The sequence below is a fragment of the Oncorhynchus nerka genome, linkage group LG11 (genome assembly GCF_034236695.1).
Source record: "Oncorhynchus nerka isolate Pitt River linkage group LG11, Oner_Uvic_2.0, whole genome shotgun sequence".
Lineage (NCBI taxonomy): Eukaryota > Metazoa > Chordata > Actinopteri > Salmoniformes > Salmonidae > Oncorhynchus > Oncorhynchus nerka.
Window position 1 is genome coordinate 72941470 of NC_088406.1, and position 24995 is coordinate 72966464.

General features: G+C 44.9%; 1 protein-coding gene across 8 annotated transcripts in view; it reads left to right on the plus strand.

Moving 5' to 3' along the window:
* LOC115117107 (type II inositol 3,4-bisphosphate 4-phosphatase-like) overlaps positions 1 to 24995 on the plus strand; it is a 547861-nt gene that overhangs the window by 238189 nt on the left and 284677 nt on the right. For 6 of the 8 annotated variants that reach the window (XM_065024930.1, XM_065024928.1, XM_065024919.1 and 3 more), the window contains 2 exons: positions 4938 to 4980; positions 10808 to 10882. The gene's annotated coding sequence lies outside the window, so the exon portion shown is untranslated. The remainder of the gene's footprint in view (positions 1 to 4937; positions 4981 to 10807; positions 10883 to 24995) is intronic. The other 2 variants (XM_065024920.1, XM_065024921.1) reach the window with 2 other exon arrangements.

Consider the following 24995-nt stretch of genomic DNA (forward strand, 5'->3'; position numbering starts at 1 on the left):
TGCTGTGAAATTACGTACTCCGCAACCGTCGTGAATGGGTAAAGCTGGCAGGTTTTTTATCCCCAACCGACTCTTAGTCTTCGAGCGACTGTAATACGATTCCCAAGAGATTTGGTGATAAAGTGAAACCAGGTGAAAGGCTCTTTCCTCTCCTCTTCTCTCTCCCCCTCTTGGGACTTATTGAAAAGCATTAGGCCATCAAAATCAGGTTGTTCCAGAGTCTAAAAGTGTTTTAGGGGTTTTCAAAATAATCCCCCGTGTGAGCAGTTGCCGACGGTAACAAGCCTCTTGAAGTGTGTCAACATTTGTACGTGAACCATTTATAACAAAAAAACGAGTTATCAAATCAAATTCAATAAAATGTTATTGGTCACATACACATACTTAGCAGATGTTATTGCAGGTGTACCGAAATGCTTGTTTTCCTAGTTCCAACAGTGCTGTAGTATCTAACAATACACACATCTAAAGTAAAATAATGAAATTAAGAAATATATCAATACTAGATTGAGCAATGTCAGAGTGGCATTGACTAAAATACAATAGAGTAGAATACAGTATATAGATATGAGATGAGTAAAGCAGTATGTAAACATTATTTAAACATTATTAAAGTGGCCAGCGATTCTATGCACTGTATATAGGGCAGCAGCCTCTAAGGTGCAGGGTTGCATAACCAGGTGGAAGCCAGCTAGTGATGGCTATTTAACAGTCTGATGGCCTTTAGATAGAAGCTGTTTTTCAGTCTCTCGGTCCCAGATTTGATGCGCCTGTACTGACCTCGACTTCAGGATGATAGCGGGATGACTCGGGTGGTTGATGGCCTTGATGATCTTTTTGGCCTTCCTGTGACATCGGGTGCTGTAGGTGTCCTAGAGGGCAGGTAGTTTGCCCCCGGTGATGAGTTGGGCAGAACCGCACCACCCTCAGATCGTCAGAGGGTCAAATATAAGTTATGATTAGTAGATGTTGTTCAATTTTGCTCATTTACCAGAGTTGTTTCTCTGTGTTATTTGTCAACTTAACTGTAATTAAAATCAGTATTTGCTTCAATATAAAACAGAGAACTGTAGGTTGATGATTACGGAGTGAGACACAAACAAACAAGTTGAATGCCAAGAGGCTCATGAGGGCGAGAAGGGCTTATCCATTCCATCTACAGTATTTCATCTATTCCAGCCCAGTGAGGTAAAACGTTTCATTAAGGATACCCTCAACAAAGGGCAAATTAGCTCAATTACACATTCAAGGAAGTTGATCGACAATCGTGGAAGTTGAAGTTAATCCTCAATATAGTCCTTCATTAGCATTAGGGTTGGCTGGGTTTTTCAATCAGACTTCGCTAAACGAATTCACCATGGCGTTTGTTATTATTGGAAAACTCACCTTGAGTGTAGCCAGGAATGAATAGTTCTGAACATTCTGATGCATCTGTTGGCATCAAGACGACAAATGTCGCAGTAAATTATTGTAGGTACATTGGCTCTTTGAGTGTGAAACTCACAGCTCAGACCGCCTCACAAAATACTGTAGAACTCAACCACTCTTGATGATGGATTAGGCATGTTTTTATTTTGTAGTTTAAAGAGAGTTACTCTACATTATACGAAGTAATGAGCAGGTTAGGTAACCAACCACCACTAATTTCGGGTGGGTCGCAAAAAAATCGAATCTCCTGCCTGGGATTCTGACTGTGCCTCATTTAATGAGTGACACCTCCATCAGCCCTACATCTACTGAAGATACTGTGGACTCAATTAAGACCAGTGTGACTCCCTCCAAATCCTCGGCAAGGCTGGAGGGGGTTAAAGCAGCAGAGGCGTGTTACAATGTGTCATATTCAGAGGTTATAGCAGCAGAGGCGTGTTACAATGTGTCATATTCAGAGGTTATAGCAGCAGAGGCGTGTTACAATGTGTCATATTCAGAGGTTATAGCAGCAGAGGCGTGTTACAATGTGTCATATTCAGAGGTTGTCCCTGAGGGCCAAGCTGAGCCCTTCGAGCTGACATAAGTACACTCCTGGATCATAGAGTGCTCCAGTAGAATCTGAGAAATCATGTCGTGCCTTGTGTACAGTATCGAGTATAATCTCCCGTGGGCAGATTCTGTATGTAGACTGAAGAATCTGCCGGGTCTGAATGGGATGTGTGAGATAACATGCAGCGGTAGTTCCGGTCTTTGGGTTTGTGTCACTGGTTATTTTGACGTATCTTCTCCTTGAGTGCTTCACGTGTGTACCCACACAGATCGGAAAGGGGAGCGGCTTTGGCTGGAAGTTTCCTTGTACAAGGGATGAGACTTAGTTTTTGCCAGAATTCTCCATTTCTAACATGTAGGTGACCAAATTACACAATATTTTACTTGTAAGTTAACAGAAATTATATCAAGTATAATACACTCTTGGAACGTACAAGTGTTTCAGAGCAAACATGGTTTGCCCTGTGTACAGTGGTACAATATCGACTCAAACACCTTGTTACAGTCACAAAGGTCAAACAACTAGATACTCAGCAGTGGTTCTCAATAGCACTACACACCTGACTCAAATCATCAACGCCTTTTGATGAGTTGATCATTTGAATCAGCTGTGTAGTGCTAGGGCAAAAACAAAAATGTGGACCCTTTTGGGTCCCCAGGACCAGGATTGAGAACCAGTGCGATACAAATGCCTGTCAAAGACTGTTGGGTTGAAAAAAAAACATGACCCAATACAACTGAGGACTTTTCTAACAGAGTGCAGGTCTCTATTATATCTTTCATTCATAACTTGAATTTTTGTTGTACCCTGCACCTGCAGTATAAACCGGAACACACCTATTCTCAGAGCCACAGAGGCTCCAACAAGGGTTTCTTGGGTGACTAAAGGGCCTCATAAAGAGAGTGTAAAAAGGTTATGTTGGCGTGTTCTTTAAATAACATGGACCAGAGCATTATGAGCAATTACGGCTATTCACAGTAATGTCCTGATCACAGCGAGTCCACCAGCATTTCCTGCACAGCCTTTTTGAATCCAATTTACAAAAAAGGGCCTATTCAGTTTTATTTCTTTCTAAATCTTAACAACTCTGCTCTCTCCACGTTCTGGTAAGCATGTCTTAGGCCACATTTAAAGCTTGAATCCTTAAGTGAAATAAGTTCTTAGTGTACATTTAAAGCTACAGTCCTTAATTGAAACGATAACAAAGCCGTCAACCCGCCCCTGTGTCTGTAAAAAGCTTAGGGATGTGCCTGGAGAAATGTAACCAGTCTCAAAGTGTATAGACAGAGCTATAGATGCAAGGACTGATACCCATGTTGTTACAGTTTTAACCATGTTTTGAGGCTATGCAGCCCTCAAACTCAACTCTGGACTCTTTCATTGTTCCTCTCTAATCAGGGACGGATTTGGACATGGGACACCAGATGGGTGCAATTAATTATTAGGTAGAACAGAATTCCAGCAGAAATACAGCAGGTTCTGGACCTCGTAGGGTAAGAGAAAATCCTTTCTACGTAGTGTTTGTTTACATTTACATTGTTTACAAACATTGGAGTAAAACAAGCGGATATTCTGGGTTCTGATGGTGTATGACAGTTGAACTGAGGCATTTAGATGTTCTCTTGTTCAGGAATCAATGGGTATATACAGTATCATTCATTTATAAGTCCAAAAAATGTATGTAGCAACTAAGTTTTCTTGCTTTAAAGGAGAGCAAATAGGCAAACCCTCAGCATTGACTGGAAGCTGCTCCTTCCTGTATGACACTGTATGTATCAGTCTCTGCTGTGTTTTCCATAAACAATAACTGTTTTAGAAATGGCGTGAGACAATATTTTTTTTATCGTTTTGACGGTTAGTTAGAGTGAAGTAAAAAATGGGCTGAGTGCTTGTGGGAATATTTCATCAACACACAGCATAGGCTACAACGTTGAATCACAGCCAGGAATTCAACTCACATACCCCCCCCCCCCCCCCTCTTTCTCTTCCCGCTGGGCGGGAGTGAGGCATGCTGGGAGGAATCTATTTGCATGGTGTTTCTGTACGCCTCATTATGTTTCAAAGGCGATCAACGCCAACACACTGGAAAGAACACAAGCTCTGCTGAGGCGTAGTTACAGCCCAGGGTGTCACATTGTCCTGTATTCACAAAGAGTCTCCCTGTCTTATTCATTAGGATCCAAACCACAAAACGGATCCTAAATTAGCACTCCTACTCTAGGACACTGGGAACACGGGCCATTGTACCAGGGCAATGGATTCTGAGAATATTTGATGGTCGATAATTATTAAAGTGGTCTCTCTAATTCATGATCTATTTCTGTTTATCTTCATTTTCTATAAAGGTAGTCCTGGTAAGATGTAATATGTCTTTTATGGGAGTGACCAGTTTACTGTGCAGAATGGAAGTGTCATATGAAATAAGGATCAAGGGGGGTGAACTCTGACAGCTGATAAGGACACTTGGATTTTAAAGAGGCACTTCCTGGGTTTGTTTGCCTTTCTGTGTGTTTGTTTGTGTGCTTCCTCCAACACTGTTGAGCAGAGGCTACATAAACCTGGCCCCAGTATCAGACCATCTGTTAGCGTTAGCATTCACCATGCAAAACTACTGAGCGTTCCCTCCAATACTGACCATCTGAATTAGCTGTAATGTAGGAACGTGTGCATGAAAGTTACCCCATGCTAATGAAGCGAGAGAGAGGGCGAGAGAGAGAAAGAGTGAGAGAATCTAACCACATGCCAGCCAGTGCCAGCACTCAGTCGACTCGCTAATCTGGATGAAAACGTGTAGCAGTCAGTGATTTGTCCGTTTCAGAATGGGACAAGCAGAAGGCTGCAGCACAGAGCTGCTGTGTTGTGTGGATGCCTGCCTGGGTGTCTGTCTTACTGTCTGCCTGGCTCTGTGTATTGTTCTCTGGGAGCAGACTTCCTGACCGCAGTCTTCTTCTCTCAGCAGACTCCCTGCCAGACCCCCTGCGCCACGCAGACTTGAGCTGGTGAGTTGGCACATCCCTAGTAAAGCCATGCCAGGCATTTGTATACACACACACACACTCGCGGGCCAGCACAGATGCACACGCGCGCCTGAACATGCAAAAACAAAATGCACACATGCATACACACTCTTCCAACCCTGTCTGTCAGTGTGTGTGTACATCAGTATCTGTGTCTGTCAGTGTGTGTGTACATCAGTATCTGTGTCTGTCAGTGTGTGTGCACATCAGTATCAGTGCGTGTGTGTGTACATCAGTATCAGTATCTGTGTGTGTACATCAGTATCTGTGTGTGTGTATCAGTATCAGTATCTGTGTGTGTGTGTATCAGTATCAGTATCTGTGTGTCTGTATCAGTATCTGTGTGTGTGTATCAGTATCTGTGTGTGTGTATCAGTATCTGTGTGTGTACATCAGTATCTGTGTGTGTACATCAGTATCAGTATCTGCGTGTGTACATCAGTATCAGTATCTGTGTGTGTGTATCAGTATCTGTGTGTGTATATCAGTACCTGTGTGTGTGTGTATCAGTATCTGTGTGTGTACATCAGTATCTGTGTGTGTACATCAGTATCTGTATCTGTGTGTGTGTATCAGTATCTGTGTGTGTGTATCAGTATCTGTGTGTGTACATCAGTATCTGTGTGTGTGTATCAGTATCTGTGTGTGTACATCAGTATCTGCGTGTGTACATCAGTATCTGTATCTGTGTGTGTGTATCAGTATCAGTATCTGTGTGTGTACATCAGTATCAGTATCTGTGTGTGTATCAGTATCTGTGTGTGTGTGTATCAGTATCTGTGTGTGTATCAGTATCTGTGTGTGTATCAGTATCTGTGTGTGTGTGTATCAGTATCTGTGTGTGTATCAGTATCTGTGTGTGTGTGTGTGTATCAGTATCTGTGTGTGTGTGTATCAGTATCTGTGTGTGTGTGTATCAGTATCTGTGTGTGTGTGTATCAGTATCTGTGTGTGTGTGTATCAGTATCTGTGTGTGTGTGTATCAGTATCTGTGTGTGTGTGTATCAGTATCTGTGTGTGTGTGTATCAGTATCTGTGTGTGTATCAGTATCTGTGTGTGTGTGTATCAGTATCTGTGTGTGTACATCAGTATCAGTATCTGTGTGTGTACATCAGTATCTGTATCTGTCAGTGTGTGTATCAGTATCTGTATCTGTCAGTGTGTGTATCAGTATCTGTATCTGTCAGTGTGTGTATCAGTATCTGTATCTGTCAGTGTGTGTATCAGTATCTGTATCTGTCAGTGTGTGCACATCAGTATCTGCATGTGTACATCAGTATCTGTATCTGTGTGTGTACATCAGTATCTGTATCTGTGTGTGTACATCAGTATCTGTATCTGTGTGTGTACATCAGTATCTGTGTGAGTACATCAGTATCTGTGTGAGTACATCAGTATCTGTATCTGGGGCGGCAGGGTAGCCTAGTGGTTAGAGCGGTGGACTAGTAACCGGAAGGTTGCAAGTTCAAACCCCCGAGCTGTCGTTCTGCCCCTGAACACTGTTCCTAGGCCGTCATTGAAAATAAGAATTTGTTCTTAACTGACTTGCCTAGTTAAATAAATGTCAAATTTAAATCTGTGTGTGTACATCTGTATCTGTGTGTGTACATCAGTATCTGTATCTGTCAGTGTGTGTACATCAGTATCTGTATCTGCATGTGTACATCAGTATCTCTGTGTGTGTGTGTGTGTGTGTGTGTGTGTGTGTGTGTGTGTGTGTGTGTGTGTGTGTCTGTGTGTGTGTGTGTGTGTGTGTGTGTGTGTGTGTGTGTCTGTGTGTGTGTGTGTGTGTGTGTCTGTGTGTGTGTGTGTGTCTGTGTGTGTGTCTGTGTGTCTGTGTGTGTGTGTGTGTGTGTGTGTGTGTGTGTGTGTGTGTGTGTGTGTGTGTGTGTGTGTGTGTGTGTGTGTGAGTACATCAGTATCTATCTGTTAATGTACATCAGTATATGTGTGTGTGTACATCAGTATCAGTACATGTGTGGGTCTTCAGTCTCCAGTATGCCGACGGTGAGTCTCGTCGCCTCCCATGTGTGTGGCTGATGGGAACTCTGATTCCCCGGCGGCTGCACCAGCACTGTGCCTCCTGAGCTGACGAGTAACACTGATGAATCAGATTATCTCTCTCCTTCCATCTCTCGCAGGAGGCCTGACCTTTCCAAATAAAACTCATCTCCCTTGCTGATTCCTTGCCTACAAATCCCTTACAGCAACACTTCACGCTCCCTCCCCTCACAAATCCCTTACAGCAACACTTCACACTCCCTCCCCTTACAGCAACACTTCACGCTCCCTTCCTTCACAAATCCCTTACAGCAACACTTCACGCTCCCTCCCCTCACAAATCCCTTACAGCAACACTTCACGCTCCCTCCCCTCACAAAGCCCTTACAGCAACACCTCACGCTCCCTCCCCTCACAAAGCCCTTACAGCAACACTTCACGCTCCCTCCCCTCACAAATCCCTTACAGCAACACTTCACGCTCCCTCCCCTCACAAATCCCTTACAGCAACACTTCACGCTCCCTCCCCTCACAAAGCCCTTACAGCAACACTTCACGCTCCCTCCCCTCACAAAGCCCTTACAGTAACACTTCACGCTCCCTCCCCTCACAAATCCCTTACAGCAACACTTCACCCTCCCTTTCATAAATCCCTTACAGCAACGCTTCACACTCCCTCACAAAGCCCTTACAGCAACACTTCATGCTCCCTCCCCTCACAAATCCCTTACAGCAACACTTCACGCTCCCTCCCCTCACAAATCCCTTACAGCAACACTTCACGCTCCCTCCCCTCACAAATCCCTTACAGCAACACTTCACGCTCCCTCCCCTCACAAATCCCTTACAGCAACACTTCACGCTCCCTCCCCTCACAAATCCCTTACAGCAACACTTCACACTCCCTCCCCTCACAAATCCCTTACAGCAACACTTCACGCTCCCTCCCCTCACAAATCCCTTACAGCAACACTTCACGCTCCCTCCCCTCACAAATTCCTTACAGCAACACTTCACACTCCCTCCCCTCACAAATCCCTTACAGCAACACTTCACGCTCCCTCCCCTCACAAAGCCCTTACAGCAACACTTCACACTCCCTCCCCTCACAAATCCCTTACAGCAACACTTCACGCTCCCTCCCCTCACAAATCCCTTACAGCAACACTTCACGCTCCCTCCCCTCACAAATCCCTTACAGCAACACTTCACACTACCTCCCCTCACAAATCCCTTACAGCAACACTTCACGCTCCCAGAGGCGGTGGTATAGCTAAGCCCAGAGCCATACTTTATGAAATAAATGACTCTGGCTAAGCCTAAGAAGACTTTGCTAATGGTTTTCACAGACAAATTAAAATGAAACAAATGACTTTGTTCATGATGCGCTCCCCTCAAATGATACAAATGTAATACCAGCCTGAGCACACCAGACTTGAAACAATGACACAGATGTAACCATTTAATGTTTTATCTGACCGCCACTAGTGCTCCTAAGTCAAAATGCCATGTGCTTTACATCCACAGGCCGTGTTTAGAAGTGAGTGTAAAAAAAATGTAATAAAGAATAGGAACATTTCCTCAAGGCACACCAGTGTGGGAACCACTGGGATAGGGGACAGTTTCTGTAAAACAAGGGGCTGTGAATGGTGGAGGCCTGTCGGGAGGTGTTACAGTTTCCACCTGGTTCCTTGGAGTGGTTTGTCTCGTGTACAGAGTCACAGCCAGGCTAACACGAGACAGTGGACTGGAACCAGGTCTAGAGCTGTCGGCTGCAGTATCAGGTGTGAGATTAGTTATTTTGTGGCTGAGTGAGCAAGCTGTACATGGCCAGGTGACAGAGTAGGTTATGGGGAGTAATGTGGGTGTACCTTGTGTGTGCGTACCTTGTGTGTGCATGCGCGCGTGTGTGTGTCTCCAGGTAAAGCCTATTAACTAATTTCACCGCAATATTAACAGAGCAGAGAAGTCTGTCTCTCCGCCCGCCCGTCTGTCCGTCTAGTCCACAAAAGCCAAATATTTGACTTTACACGACTGTAATGTAGACATTTCATAGCCCCCCACTGAATAACAACCCAATGAACACTGTCAGGCAGTAAGCCTGTGCTTCAAATACATCCCTTTCATTAAAGTACCCGGCCAAGGGTGAGGTAAACTATTTGCTTGCGGGAAGTTTATTTGATTTCATCATGCGATAGAAGAGTACACTTTTATTTTGTTCGTTTTGACCAATTGATCAAATCAAATCAAACGGTATGTCACATGCGCCGAATACAACAAATGCTTACTGACAAGCCCTTAACAGTGCAGTTCAAGAAGAGTTAAGAAAATATTTACCAAGTAGGCTAAAATAAAAAGTTCTAATAAAAGTAACACAATAACGAGGCTATATACAGTCGTCACCGGTACCGAGTCAATGTGCTGGGGTACAGGTTAGTTGAGGCAATTTCTACGTATGTAGACTCAGGGAGTGCAGTTTAAGCTGAACTTTTCCCATTATGCTAGCTCATCTCAGCCAAGTTTCAGGCAAAGAGCGTACCACTAAGTCAGAAGGGCTTGGACAGAGGGCCAGAGGGGAGAAGAGGGGAGTTCTGGGTAGGTTTTTAATGCTTTCAACAGCAAAAGTACGCCCAAGTCCTCACAATTGGTTTTCTGTGTTCTTCGAGTATTTGCTTCCACAGCAAAGAACAAGAAAAGACAAACAAGGAAAGAGAACAAATGCAATTTTCCCACAAGGATGCTTTAAACCCTTCTTTAGGAGGGGGCTGTGGGCAGGGTGCAGTGGGGGGGGGGGTTTATCAATACTGGAGATTTCTGCTGTTGTAGTGTACATCATTGGTGTTCTCTTGCCTAGTTCTTCAGATAGCGATTTAAGGATAACGAGTTTGTGTGGGTGGGTGATAGTGCATGCATGTGGAGGGGGGTTCTACTCAGCTAACATATGGAATGGTTTTAAGGTTTTCATACCATGGATATTTCATCTATTTGATTGGGATTCTTAAGACCCCTGTAGGTATCAATGAACTTTTTTAAAGTATTATTTGATGAAACATTGAATTTGGCCTTACTGCTATTAGCCCATAGAAACCTTTTGAATGATACATTCATAAATGACAAAACAGATGGTCAAAAATACATCTAAAGGAAGTGTGTTATGAAGTGTCAGAGAGATATGGCCCATATTTAACCCCTTTGTTTTTAACACATTCATTTTTACTGCCCAGGACCTGGTTACCTTCAGACGACTCTTGTGAAGTTTCTGGGGGTCGTAGATCAAAACAGCTAGACACCGCTAATCCAAATCCTGCCCTGGGCGTTTAATGTTACTGTTGTCTCTTTGGGAGACTGACTGTCGACAGCCATTTTGTTTCTGGCTGTGACGTAGCTAGCCAGGCCTCCTCTTGTAGACCTCCTAGGTATCTGCAGAGAACATGGAGAGACCGTTTATTTTCTGAATATGAGGAAGACTATTGCTCTCGAAGAGGCTAAACCTTAACAAGGGGAAAGAAAACACAGAAAGTGTGTACATGCTTTGATTATTCTTATTCCAAACAATAGCCACCAGAGAGACCAAACAGTTTAGCCTGTAGCCTTCATCAAGACTATCACTCCACCCTACCCTATCCTACACCTAGCCCTTAGCTAGTTGGCGCTAGAGGTTAATTCAGTGGTGCAATATCTTCAACCTCCAGCTACCGGAGCCAATTAGCAATTAGCCTCATCCCACGCTACCAGCTAGTGCAGCGCAGAGTGCACCAGAGGGATGGCCCCCACTCACTGCTTTCTGTCTTGATGTATTTCCATCAGGAAACAGAAAATGTTGGAGGAACTGAAGGACCAGTAACGACGGCTAGGCTTTGAAGAGAGAAGATAACAGACGCGGTAAGTACAGAAAGTTATTGGAGATGATTGGGTTCTCACTTTATGGTGTCTTGTGGGTAACAGGGATGCTGAGGCTGTGATTGGTTGGATGTATTCAAAACCTAGAAGTAATGAATTCAAATGTGATTTTGAAGTAACTCAACCGAATAGTATAGGATCCCATTTGTTAGCTTGTCAGGCAAGTTGACTTGAAAGTAACAAATTGACAAGACTGAAAAAATGTGGCTTTTTTTTTTCTCATTAGTCCACTGTTCATACAGTCCCAAAGTGTTTTGCATGTCAGCAATCAAGTTTAAGATATTGGACTTTTAAGAAGCAAAGTGTAATCAGCCGCATCATCATGATAATACAATTGAGCTAATAATAATCAGAGGCAAGGCAATTGATATCACGTTATTATTATGTTGTCAAGAGGCATTTCCTCGCATGTTGCCAGGAATGCTCTTGCCTTAACAAGTTACATGGCTTTGAAGCAAGTTTTACTTCAAAGATATTGCGTTTGAACTCAGAGGACTCTATCCACTGCATGTCTGTCCATGAAGTCTGAGACTTCTGTAGCATTTTTCAGAGGATTCTTCAGCCCCAACGACATCAATCGACATTTCTTTTTTCTTTTTCTCTTCAACTGGCAACATCCAAGTTAGGTGTGTGTGTGGGAAGGCTTGAAGGATTTCAAAGCCATCATATCTGTCTCCACCACCCCCAAAAATCCTGAGGTAAATAAATCATGAAAAAAGTCCACTTTCGAAGCACCAACTCTACAGGCTTCTTTCTCGAGCCAGCCAGAGCCAGGGAAAAGCCAACAGACCAGGTTGTCAATAGCAGGGAACTGGAATAGAATATGCTCTGACATGACAACTCATGATGAGAAATCAATAGTCTCCCTCTCTATGTCCTCTGAAAATAGGGAGCTTCTGTTTGAAGCCGATATACCAGGGGGTCTTGAAAGGTATTGACTGTAGGTCCCCCTAGACCTGGACACAAGCATATATAGGGGAATAATTATATATGTACTCTGGGCAGAAGTATATACTAGTCATCTGAAATAATAGATTAATGAATGAAGAAATGTTCAAACAAAAGAGTAAACAAATTAACAAAAATATTATGAATATTTTGTCACCAAATAGGGTAGACTATTTTTTAATTTTAACTTAAACATTTTTTTTTATATAACTAGGCAAGCTAGTTATTTACAATGATGGCCTATCCCAGCCAAACCCTAACCCGTACAATGCTGGGCCAATTGTGCCCCGCCCTATGGGATTCCTAATCACGGCCGGTTGTGATACAGCCTGGAATTGAACCAGAGTCTGTAGTGACACCTCTATTACTGAAATGCAGTGTCTTAGACCGCTGCGCCACTCGAGACCACTTCCAAATCTGTCCTGAAATAACATACCATTACTAATAATTCCTTAATGCCACTCAAGCCTTACATACTGTAGTGTTATGAATAAATCTCAAATAGGTCCTCATGGGATTTATTGAATTGCCTTTTTGAATGATGAGGGTGGTATGTTTGAAATGACTTTGACCTATTCTAACAGTATGTTTTAGATGGAACATTTACAGACACATTGCCTCATTAAAATTCATGCAGGCCACATTACAAATAAAATAGTACCCATCCTAGCTTATATTCTCAATATCTAGTTCATTTGCAATACAAAAGCAGTCATCTTTCAAAATCAACTTTAATATAACTATCATGCTTTACTTGATCTGTCAGGAACATGAAACATTACCAACACAGAGTTTGGAAATGGAGGGAGATTCTATTAACATATAGTTTGACTAGCTAAAGTTTTCTGTTCAAACAGAAATACATTGCTGTTATTGAGAGAAAGCACCAACATTTCTGATCTTTTAAGAATTCAAAATACAATGATCTTAATGTTCCTGTATTTTTTAATTTTTAATTTTATTTCACCTTTATTTAACCAGGTAGGCTAGCTGAGAACAAGTTCTCATTTACAACTGAGACCTGGCCAATATAAAGCAAAGCAGTGTGACACAGACAACAACACAGAGTTACACATGGAGTAAACAAACAAACCAATAACACAAACAAGTCAATGACACAGTAGAGAAAGGAAAGTCTATGTACAGTGTGTGCAAAAGGCATGAGGAGGTAGGAGCGAATAATTACAATTTAACAGATTAACACTGAAGTGATAAATGAGCAGATGATGATGTGCCAGTAGAGATACTGGTGTGCAAAAGAGCAGAAAAGTAAATAAAATAAAAACAGTATGGGGATGAGGTAGGTAGATTGGATGGGCTATTTACAGATGGACTATGTACAGTTGCAGTAATCGGTTAGCTGCTCAGATAGTTGATGTTTAAAGTTGGTGAGGGAAATAAAAATCTCCAACTTCAGCGATTTTTGCAATTCGTTCCAGTCACTGGCAGCAGAGAACTGGAAGGAAAGGCGGCCAAATGAGGTGTTGTTATCGTGACCAGTGAACTGAGATAAGGCGGAGCATTACCTAGCATAGACTTATAGATTACCTGGAGCCAGTGGGTCTGGTGACAAATATGTAGCGAGGGCCAGCCGACTAGAGCATACAGGTCGCAGTGGTGGGTGGTATAAGGTGATTTGGTAACAAAATGGATGGCACTGTGATAGACTGCATCCAGTTTGCAGAGTAGAGTGTTGGAAGCTATTTTGAAGATGACATCGCCGAAGTCGAGGATTGGTAGGATAGTCAGTTTTACTAGGGTAAGTTTGGTGGCGTGAGTGAAGGAGGCTTTGTTGCGAATTAGAAAGCCGATTCTAGATTTGATTTTGGATTGGAGATGTTTAATATGAGTCTGGAAGGAGAGTTTACAGTCTAGCCAGACACCTAGGTATTTATAGTTGTCCACATATTCTAGGTCGGAACCGTCCAGGGTGGTGATGCTAGGGCGGGTGCGGGCAGCGAACGGTTGAAAAGCATGCATTTGCTTTTACTAGCGTTTAAGAGCAGTTGGAGGCCACGCAAGGAGTGTTGAATGGCATTGAAGCTCGTTTGGAGGTTAGTTAGCACAGTGTTCAAGGAAGGGCCAGAAGTATACAGAATGATTTTGTCTGCGTAGAGGTGGATCAGGGAATCGCTGGCAGCAAGAGCGACATCATTGATATATACAGAGAAAAGAGTCAGCCCCAGAATTGAACCCTGCGGTACCCCCATAGAGACCGCCAGAGGTCCGGACAACACGCCCTCCGATTTGACACACTGAACTCTGTCTGCAAAGTAGTTGGTGAACCAGGCGAGGCAGTCGTCAGAAAAACCAAGGCTATTGAGTCTGCCGATAAGAATACGGTGATTGACAGAGTCGAAAGCCTTGGCCAGGTCAATGAAGACTGCTGCCCAGTACTGTCTTTTATCGATGGCGGTTCTGATATCGTTTAGTACCTTGAGCATGGCTGAGGTGCACCCGTGACCGGCTCGGAAGCCGGATTGCACAGCGGAGAAGGTACGGTGGGATTCGAAATGGTCAGTAATCTGTTTATTAACTTGGCTTTCGAAGACTTTAGATAGGCAGGGCAGGATGGATATAGGTCTGTAACAGTTTGGGTCTAGGGTGTCAACAACTACAGACCAGTATCCCTTCTTTCTTTTCTCTCCAAAACTCTTGAACGTGCCGTCCTTGGCCAGCTCTCCCGCTATCTCTCTCAGAATGACCTTCTTGATCCAAATCAGTCAGGTTTCAAGACTAGTCATTCAACTGAGACTGCTCTTCTCTGTATCACGGAGGCCCTCCGCACTGCTAAAGCTAACTCTCTCTCCTCTGCTCTCATCCTTCTAGACCTATCGGCTGCCTTCGATACTGTGAACCATCAGATCCTCCTCTCCACCCTCTCCGAGTTGGGCATCACCGGCGCGGCCCACGCTTGGATTGCGTCCTACCTGACAGGTCGCTCCTACCAGGTGGCGTGGCGAGAATCTGTCTCCTCACCACGCGCTCTCACCACTGGCGTCCCCCAGGGCTCTGTTCTAGGCCCTCTCCTATTCTCGCTATACACCAAGTCAATTGGCTCTGTCATAACCTCACATGGTCTCTCCTATCATTGCTATGCAGACGACACACAATTAATCTTCTCCTTTCCCCCTTCTGATGACCAGGTGGCGAATCGCATCTCTGCATGTCTGGCAGACATATCAGTGTGGATGACGGATCACCACCTCAAGCTGAACCTCGGCAAGACGGAGCTGCTCTTCCTCCCGGGGAAGGACTGCCCATTCCATGATCTCGCCATCACGGTTGACAACTCCATTGTGTCCTCCTCCCAGAGCGCTAAGAACCTTGGCGTGATCCTGGACAACACCCTGTCGTTCTCAACTAACATCAAGGCGGTGGCCCGTTCCTGTAGGTTCATGCTCTACAACATCCGCAGAGTACGACCCTGCCTCACACAGGAAGCGGCGCAGGTCCTAATCCAGGCACTTGTCATCTCCCGTCTGGATTACTGCAACTCGCTGTTGGCTGGGCTCCCTGCCTGTGCCATTAAACCCCTACAACTCATCCAGAACCCCACTCCTCCGCTCTCTCCACTGGCTTCCAGTTGAAGCTCGCATCCGCTACAAGACCATGGTGCTTGCCTACGGAGCTGTGAGGGGAACGGCACCTCAGTACCTCCAGGCTCTGATCAGGCCCTACACCCAAACAAGGGCACTGCGTTCATCCACCTCTGGCCTGCTCGCCTCCCTACCACTGAGGAAGTACAGTTCCCGCGCAGCCCAGTCAAAACTGTTCGCTGCTCTGGCCCCCCAATGGTGGAACAAACTCCCTCACGACGCCAGGACAGCGGAGTCAATCACCACCTTCCGGAGACACCTGAAACCCCACCTCTTTCAGGAATACCTAGGATAGGATAAAGTAATCCTTCTCACCCCCCTTAAAAGATTTAGATGCACTATTGTAAAGTGGCTGTTCCACTGGATGTCTTAAGGTGAACGCACCAATTTGTAAGTCGCTCTGGATAAGAGTGTCTGCTAAATGACTTAAATGTAAATGTAATATAAATGTAGGGTGTCACCCCCTTTGAAGAGGGGGATGACCGCGGCAGCTTTCCAATCTTTAGGGATCTCGGATGAAACGAAAGAGAGGTTGAACAGGCTGGTAATAGGGGTTGCAACAATGGAGGCGGATAGTTTTAGAAAGAGAGGGTCCAGATTGTCTAGTCCAGCTGATTTGTACTGGTCCAGGTTTTGCAGCTCTTTCAGAACATCTGCTGTCTGGATATGGGTGAAGTAGAAGCTGGGGAGGCTTGGGCGAGTAGCTGCGGGGAATGTATGGGGAATGAAATGATGTGTATGCAACGACGTTTGCACAATCTTCTATTAAAATGGAACCCTTTCAGAAAACAGTAATGATGCATATTTTTTAAGATGGGAAAAGGACAGATGACAAATAACATTTGAAAAATGTATACTTTCCACTAAAGTGGAAAATACTTCTTTTTAATTGGGTTTTTAATTTCCCGGGCCAAGGCTCAGCTCTAGTCTTACTGCAGCCGTTCATTCTAATCCATTGCATTGTATCCCTGGCTGAGCTGTCGAACGTTCCAGCCATAGTCTCTGAGAGATTCCAGTGTGAATCAGGCTATCGGCTCCTTCCCTCGCCTCTCTCTGTTAATAATGTGAAGGAGTGCATTAGGGATTCTAACGGCCCCCGAGTGCTATACTATCGGAATGGGTAAATGTGGAGATCCACTCACCTGCCTTTGGGGCCCGAATAGCTAAAAAGGGCATGTTTATCCTCCCTCTCTCTTTCTCCTCTCCTCTCTTTTGTGTGAGGCTCGCTCTCTCCATCCCTTGCTTCCTATTGATTCTCGCTAGACAACAGATGTCGCCTTAAAATAAACATTGTAGAATGTTAATGTATCAACACCAGCGGCCCAACGTCTGTTTTACTTCTACGGACGTGGCAAGTGTTTGTATGTGTGTTGGGGGGGGGGGGGGGGGGTGTATTTGTTTGTGTCTGTGTGTGCCACAATAACCGCCCACAACTCATTCATCCAGAAAAAGAGAACATTCATCTCAGGTGAGGTTTAAGAAGATCGGAAGGTGAAAGAGAGAGGAAAGAAGAGGAGGATGGAATACAACGGAGGAGAGGATGCCAGCTGGTGCAGAGTGGATTCATCTGTCCTGTTGCTCCTCTCCTCCTCCTCTCCTCCTCTCCTCCTCTCCTCTTTAGAGCTATGGCCAATTCATCTTCATTTCCCCCTCTCTGCCACCCCAACACCAGCTAGACAGAGCGCCACAACTAGGCTTTGTGAAATCTCACCTTCCCTACTGTCTTTCTCTAGCAATGATTAAGCTACCTACCTTCCTGCGATACAACGTAGATGTTGGTTGGAATGAGTCACTCGACAATGTTTTTATTGCGTTTCTTTTCTTTATTTCGTCGCATAATTTAACCTTATATCGACACGTGTCTTAAGACTTAAATCCCATTGGCTGCATTCACTTATTATTCACACAGCCCAATTCACTTATTGGTCTTTTGACCAATCAGATCCACTCTGAAAAAGATCTGATGTGAAAAGATCTGATGTGATTGGTCAAAAGACCAATTAGAGGAAAAAAGTACATTGTACATTATTGTATGTGGGTGGTGTTGCCTGCATTTATATTGACTGTATACTATGTGGCAGGCCAAGGCTGCACCTTTACTGTTCTTTGGTTCAGGACATTCCTTCCTCATGTACAGGGGAATTTCCATGGTAACGGAATTACACGGAAAGTCCGATTGTTCACTTTGAAACGTATACAAAACCTCTCCATTGATTTCAATGTTTCACACACCATACAATTCTATGCACAAGGACAGATAGTTTGGTAACATATTTAAACTGAGGGAGATTTTACCGTCATTCTGTTACCAAACATTGCATTTGCACAGTTCTTCCAGTGAATGTGTTCTTGTGAAAATGTCTGTGTAAATTATTCAAATTAGTCCTTGTGCAGAGTTGTATTGCTTGTTAAACTTAGAAATCAATGGGTTTTGTTTGGCATAAATTTTGAAGTGAAAACTCTGAGTGATTCTGTTATCGTGGAATTTCCCATAGGCCTTCTCCCAGATCATATGAATGAACATTGATTTTAGATATTTTCAAGACCTTGGTGACCAAATAACTAGCTCTAACCTTCACAGTATAGAGAATATGGAGGATGGAGAGAGGGAGGTGGTAAAAGAGAAAGAGATAGGAGAGAAAGAGAGTGAGGGGAAGGAAATGGAGAAAGGAAGGAAGGAGAGAGAGAGACTAACTATTTGCATATCGTTACAACACTGTATATCGACATAATATGACATTTGAAATGTCTTAGTTCTTTTGGAAACTCTGTGAGTATAATGTTTACTGTTCATTTTTATTGTTTACTTCACTTTTGTTTATTATCTACTTCACTTGCTTTGGCAACATTAACATATGTTTCCCATGCCAATAAAGCCCCTAAATTGAAATGTAATTGAATTGAGAGAGAGAGTTGTTTGTTTTTATACCTCTTTATCACCCCCCCCCACCCCCCCACCCCACACACACACACACACACACACACACACTTTACACTCATCTGCTACTGTTCCTTATTTGACTCTTATTATTATATATCCTGATGCCTAGTCACTTTATCCTGCCTTCATATACATATCTACCTCAAGTACCTGGTACCTCCCTGTATATAGCTCCACAGTGATCTGGTACTGGTACTCCCTGTATATAGCTCCACAGTGATCTGGTACTGGTACTCCCTGTATAGAGCTCCACAGTGATCTGGTACTCCCTGTATAGAGCTCCACAGTGATCTGGTACTGGTACTCCCTGTATATAGCTCCACAGTGATCTGGTACTGGTACTCCCTGTATATAGCTCCACAGTGATCTGGTACTGGTACTCCCTGTATAGAGTTCCACAGTGATCTTGTACTGGTACTCCATGTATATAGCTCCATAGTGATCTGGTACTGGTACTCCCTGTATATAGCTCCACAGTGATCTGGTACTGGTACTCCCTGTATATAGCTCCACAGTGATCTGGTACTGGTACTCCCTGTATATAGCTCCACAGTGATCTGGTACTGGTACTCCATGTACATAGCTCCACAGTGATATTGTACTGGTACTCCCTGTATATAGCTCTACAGTGATCTGGTACTCCATGTATATAGCTCCATAGTGATCTGGTACTCCCTGTATATAGCTCCACAGTGTTCTGGTACTGGTACTCCCTGTATATAGCTCCACAGTGATCTGGTACTGGTACTCTCTGTATAGAGCTCCACAGTGATCTGGTACTCCCTGTATAGAGCTCCACGGTGATCTGGTACTGGTACTCCCTGTATATAGCTCCACAGTGATCTGGTACTCCCTGTATAGAGCTCCACAGTGATCTGGTACTGGTACTCCATGTATATAACTCCACAGTGTTCGGGTACTGGTACTCCCTGTATATAGCTCTACAGTGATCTGGTACTCCCTGTATATAGCTCTACAGTGATCTGGTACTGGTACTCCATGTATATAGCTCCAAAGTGTTCTGGTACTGGTACTCCCTGTATAGAGCTCCACAGTGATCTGGTACTGGTGCTCCCTGTATATAGCTCCACAGTGTTCTGGTACTCCATGTATATTGCTCCATAGTGATCTGGTACTCCCTGTATATAGCTCCAGTGTTCTGGTACTTGTACTCCCTGTATATAGCTCCACAGTGTTCTGGTACTGGTACTCCCTGTATATAGTTCTACAGTGATCTGGTACTCCCTGTATATAGATCTACAGTGATCTGGTACTGGTACTCCATGTATATAGCTCCACAGTGTTCTGGTACTGGTACTCCATGTATATAGCTCCACAGTGTTCTGGTACTGGTACTCCCTGTATAGAGCTCCACAGGGATCTGGTACTGGTGCTCCCTGTATATAGCTCCACAGTGTTCTGGTACTGGTACTCCTTGTATAGCGCTCCACAGTATTATGGTACTGGTACTCCCTGTATATAGCTCCACAGGGATCTGGTACTCCTTGTATAGAACTCCAGTGTTCTGGTACTGGTACTCCCTGTATATAGCTCCATAGTGATCTGGTACTCCCTGTATATAGCTCCACAGTGTTCTGGTACTGGTACTCCCTGTATATAGCTCCACAGTGTTCTGGTACTGGTACTCTTCGATACTGTGAACCATCAGATCCTCCTCTCCACCCTCTCCGAGTTGGGCATCTCCGGCGCGGCCCACGCTTGGATTGCGTCCTACCTGACAGGTCGCTCCTACCAGGTGGCGTGGCGAGAATCTGTCTCCTCACCACACGCTCTCACCACTGGCGTCTCCCAGGGCTCTGTTCTAGGCCCTCTCCTATTCTCGCTATACACCAAGTCACTTGGCTCTGTCATAACCTCACATGGTCTCTCCTATCATTGCTATGCAGACGACACACAATTAATCTTCTCCTTTCCCCCTTCTGATGACCAGGTGGCGAATCGCATCTCTGCATGTCTGGCAGACATATCAGTGTGGATGACGGATCACCACCTCAAGCTGAACCTCGGCAAGACGGAGCTGCTCTTCCTCCCAGGGAAGGACTGCCCGTTCCATGATCTCGCCATCACGGTTGACAACTCCATTGTGTCCTCCTCCCAGAGCGCTAAGAACCTTGGCGTGATCCTGGACAACACCCTGTCGTTCTCAACTAACATCAAGGCGGTGGCCCGTTCTTGTAGGTTCATGCTCTACAACATCCGCAGAGTACGACCCTGCCTCACACAGGAAGCAGCGCAGGTCCTAATCCAGGCACTTGTCATCTCCCGTCTGGATTACTGCAACTCGCTGTTGGCTGGGCTCCTGCCTGTGCCATTAAACCCCTACAACTCATCCAGAACGCCGCTGCCCGTCTGGTGTTCAACCTTCCCAAGTTCTCTCACGTCACCCCGCTCCTCCGCTCTCTCCACTGGCTTCCAGTTGAAGCTTGCATCCGCTACAAGACCATGGTGCTTGCCTACGGAGCTGTGAGGGGAACGGCACCTCAGTACCTCCAGGCTCTGATCAGGCCCTACACCCAAACAAGGGCACTGCGTTCATCCACCTCTGGCCTGCTCGCCTCCCTACCACTGAGGAAGTACAGTTCCCGCGCAGCCCAGTCAAAACTGTTCGCTGCTCTGGCCCCCCAATGGTGGAACAAACTCCCTCACGACGCCAGGACAGCGGAGTCAATCACCACCTTCCGGAGACACCTGAAACCCCACCTCTTTCAGGAATACCTAGGATAGGATAAAGTAATCCTTCTCACCCCCCCCCCTCTTAAAAGATTTAGATGCACTATTGTAAAGTGGCTGTTCCACTGGATGTCTTAAGGTGAACGCACCAATTTGTATAGAGCTCCACAGGGATCTGGTACTGGTGCTCCCTGTATATAGCTCCACAGTGTTCTGGTACTGGTACTCCTTGTATAGCGCTCCACCGTGATCTGGTACTGGTACTCCCTGTATATAGCTCCACAGTGATCTGGTACTCCCTGTATATAGCTCCACAGTATTATGGTACTGGTGCTCCCTGTATATAGCTCCACAGGGATCTGGTACTCCTTGTATAGAACTCCACAGTAATCTTGTACTGGTACTCCATGTATATAGCTCTACAGTGATCTGGTACTCCATGTATATAGCTCCAGTGTTCTGGTACTGGTACTCCCTGTATATAGCTCCATAGTGATCTGCTACTCCCTGTATAGAGCTCCACAGTGATCTGGTACTGGTACTCCTTGTATAGCGCTCCACAGTGATCTGGTACTGGTACTCCCTGTATATAGCTCCACAGTGATCTGGTACTGGTACTCCCTGTATATAGCTCCACAGTATTCTGGTACTGGTACTCCCTGTACATAGCTCCACAGTGATCTGGTACTCCTTGTATAGAGCTCCACAGTGATCTGGTACTCCCTGTATATAGCTCCACAGTATTCTGGTACTGGTACTCCCTATATATAGCTCCACAGTGATCTGGTACTGGTACTCCCTGTATATAGCTCCACCGTGATCTGGTACTGGTACTCCCTGTATATAGCTCCAGTGTTCTGGTACTGGTACTCCCTGTATATAGCTCCATAGTGATCTGGTACTCCCTGTATATAGCTCCACAGTATTCTGGTACTGGTACTCCCTGTATATAGCTCCACAGTGATCTGGTACTGGTACTCCCTGTATATAGCTCCACCAAGATCTGGTACTGGTACTCCCTGTATATAGCTCCACAGTGATCTGGTACTCCCTGTATATAGCTCCACAGTATTATGGTACTGGTACTCCCTGTATATAGCTCCACAGGGATCTGGTACTCCTTGTATAGAACTCCACAGTAATCTTGTACTGGTATTCCATGTATATAGCTCTACAGTGATCTGGTACTCCCTGTATATAGCTCCATAGTGATCTGGTACTCCCTGTATATAGCTCCACATTGTTCTGGTACTGGTACTCCCTGTATATAGCTCCACAGTTATCTGGTACTGGTACTCTCTGTATAGAGCTCCACAGTGATCTGGTATTCCCTGTATAGAGCTCCACAGTGATCTGGTACTCCCTGTATAGAGCTCCACAGTGATCTGGTACTGGTATTCCATGTACATAGCTCCACAGTGATCTGGTACTGGTACTCCTTGTATAGCGCTCCACAGTGATCTGGTACTGGTACTCCCTGTATATAACTCCACAGTGATCTGGTACTGGTACTCCCTGTATATAGCTCCACAGTATTCTGGTACTGGTACTCCCTGTATATAGCTCCACAGTGATCTGGTACTCCTTGTATAGAGCTCCACAGTGATCTTGTACTGGTACTCCATGTATATAGCTCTAAAGTGATCTGGTACTCCATGTATATAGCTCCATAGTGATCTGGTACTCCCTGTATATAGCTCCAGTGTCCTGGTACTGGTACTCCCTGTATATAGCTCCATAGTGATCTGGTACTCCCTGTATATAGCTCCACAGTATTCTGGTACTGGTACTCCTGTATATAGCTCCACAGTGATCTGGTACTGGTACTCCCTGTATATAGCTCCACAGTATTCTGGTACTGTTACTCCCTGTATATAGCTCCACAGTGATCTGGTACTCCTTGTATAGCGCTCCACATTGATCTGGTACTGGTACTCTCTGTATAGAGCTCCACAGTGATCTGGTACTCCCTGTATAGAGCTCCACAGTGATCTGGTACTGGTACTCCCTGTATATAGCTCCACAGTGATCTGGTACTCCCTGTATAGAGCTCCACATTGATCTGGTACTGGTACTCCATGTATATAGCTCCACAGTGTTCTGGTACTGGTGCTCCCTGTATATAGCTCCACAGTGTTCTGGTACTGGTACTCCCTGTATATAGCTCTACAGTGATCTGGTACTCCCTGTATATAGCTCTACAGTGATCTGGTACTGGTACTCCCTGTATATAGCTCCACAGTGATCTGGTACTGGTACTCCCTGTATATAGCTCCCCAGTGATCTGGTACTGGTACTCCCTGTATAGAGCTCCACAGGGATCTGGTACTGGTGCTCCCTGTATATAGCTCCACAGTGTTCTGGTACTGGTGCTCCTTGTATATAGCTCCACAGTGTTCTGGTACTGGTACTCCCTGTATAGAGCTCCACAGGGATCTGGTACTGGTACTCCATGTATATAGCTCCACAGTGTTATGGTACTGGTACTCCCTGTATAGAGCTCCACAGTGATATGGTACTGGTGCTCCATTTACATTACATTTAAGTCATTTAGCAGACGCTCTTATCCAGAGCGACTTACAAATTGGTGCATTCACCTTATGACATCCAGTGGAACAGTACTCCATGTATATAGCTCCACAGTGATCTGGTACTGGTGCTCCCTGTATATAGCTCCACAGTGTTCTGGTACTGGTACTCCCTGTATATAGCTCCACAGTGATCTGGTACTGGTACTCCCTGTATATAGCTCCACAGTATTCTGGTACTGGTACTCCCTGTATATAGCTCCACAGTGATCTGGTACTCCTTGTATAGCGCTCCACATTGATCTGGTACTGGTACTCTCTGTATAGAGCTCCACAGCAATCTGGTACTCCCTGTATAGAGCTCCACAGTGATCTGGTACTGGTACTCCCTGTATATAGCTCCACAGTGATCTGGTACTCCCTGTATAGAGCTCCACAGTGATCTGGTACTGGTACTCCATGTATATAGCTCCACAGTGTTCTGGTACTGGTGCTCCCTGTATATAGCTCCACAGTGTTCTGGTACTGGTACTCTCTGTATAGAGCTCCACAGTGATCTGGTACTCCCTGTATAGAGCTCAACAGTGATCTGCTACTCCCTGTATAGAGCTCCACAGTGATCTGGTACTGGTACTCCTTGTATAGCGCTCCACAGTGATCTGGTACTGGTACTCCCTGTATATAGCTCCACAGTGATCTGGTACTGGTACTCCCTGTATATAGCTCCACAGTATTCTGGTACTGGTACTCCCTGTACATAGCTCCACAGTGATCTGGTACTCCTTGTATAGAGCTCCACAGTGATCTGGTACTCCCTGTATATAGCTCCACAGTATTCTGGTACTGGTACTCCCTATATATAGCTCCACAGTGATCTGGTACTGGTACTCCCTGTATATAGCTCCACCGTGATCTGGTACTGGTACTCCCTGTATATAGCTCCAGTGTTCTGGTACTGGTACTCCCTGTATATAGCTCCATAGTGATCTGGTACTCCCTGTATATAGCTCCACAGTATTCTGGTACTGGTACTCCCTGTATATAGCTCCACAGTGATCTGGTACTGGTACTCCCTGTATATAGCTCCACCAAGATCTGGTACTGGTACTCCCTGTATATAGCTCCACAGTGATCTGGTACTCCCTGTATATAGCTCCACAGTATTATGGTACTGGTACTCCCTGTATATAGCTCCACAGGGATCTGGTACTCCTTGTATAGAACTCCACCGTAATCTTGTACTGGTATTCCATGTATATAGCTCTACAGTGATCTGGTACTCCCTGTATATAGCTCCATAGTGATCTGGTACTCCCTGTATATAGCTCCACATTGTTCTGGTACTGGTACTCCCTGTATATAGCTCCACAGTTATCTGGTACTGGTAC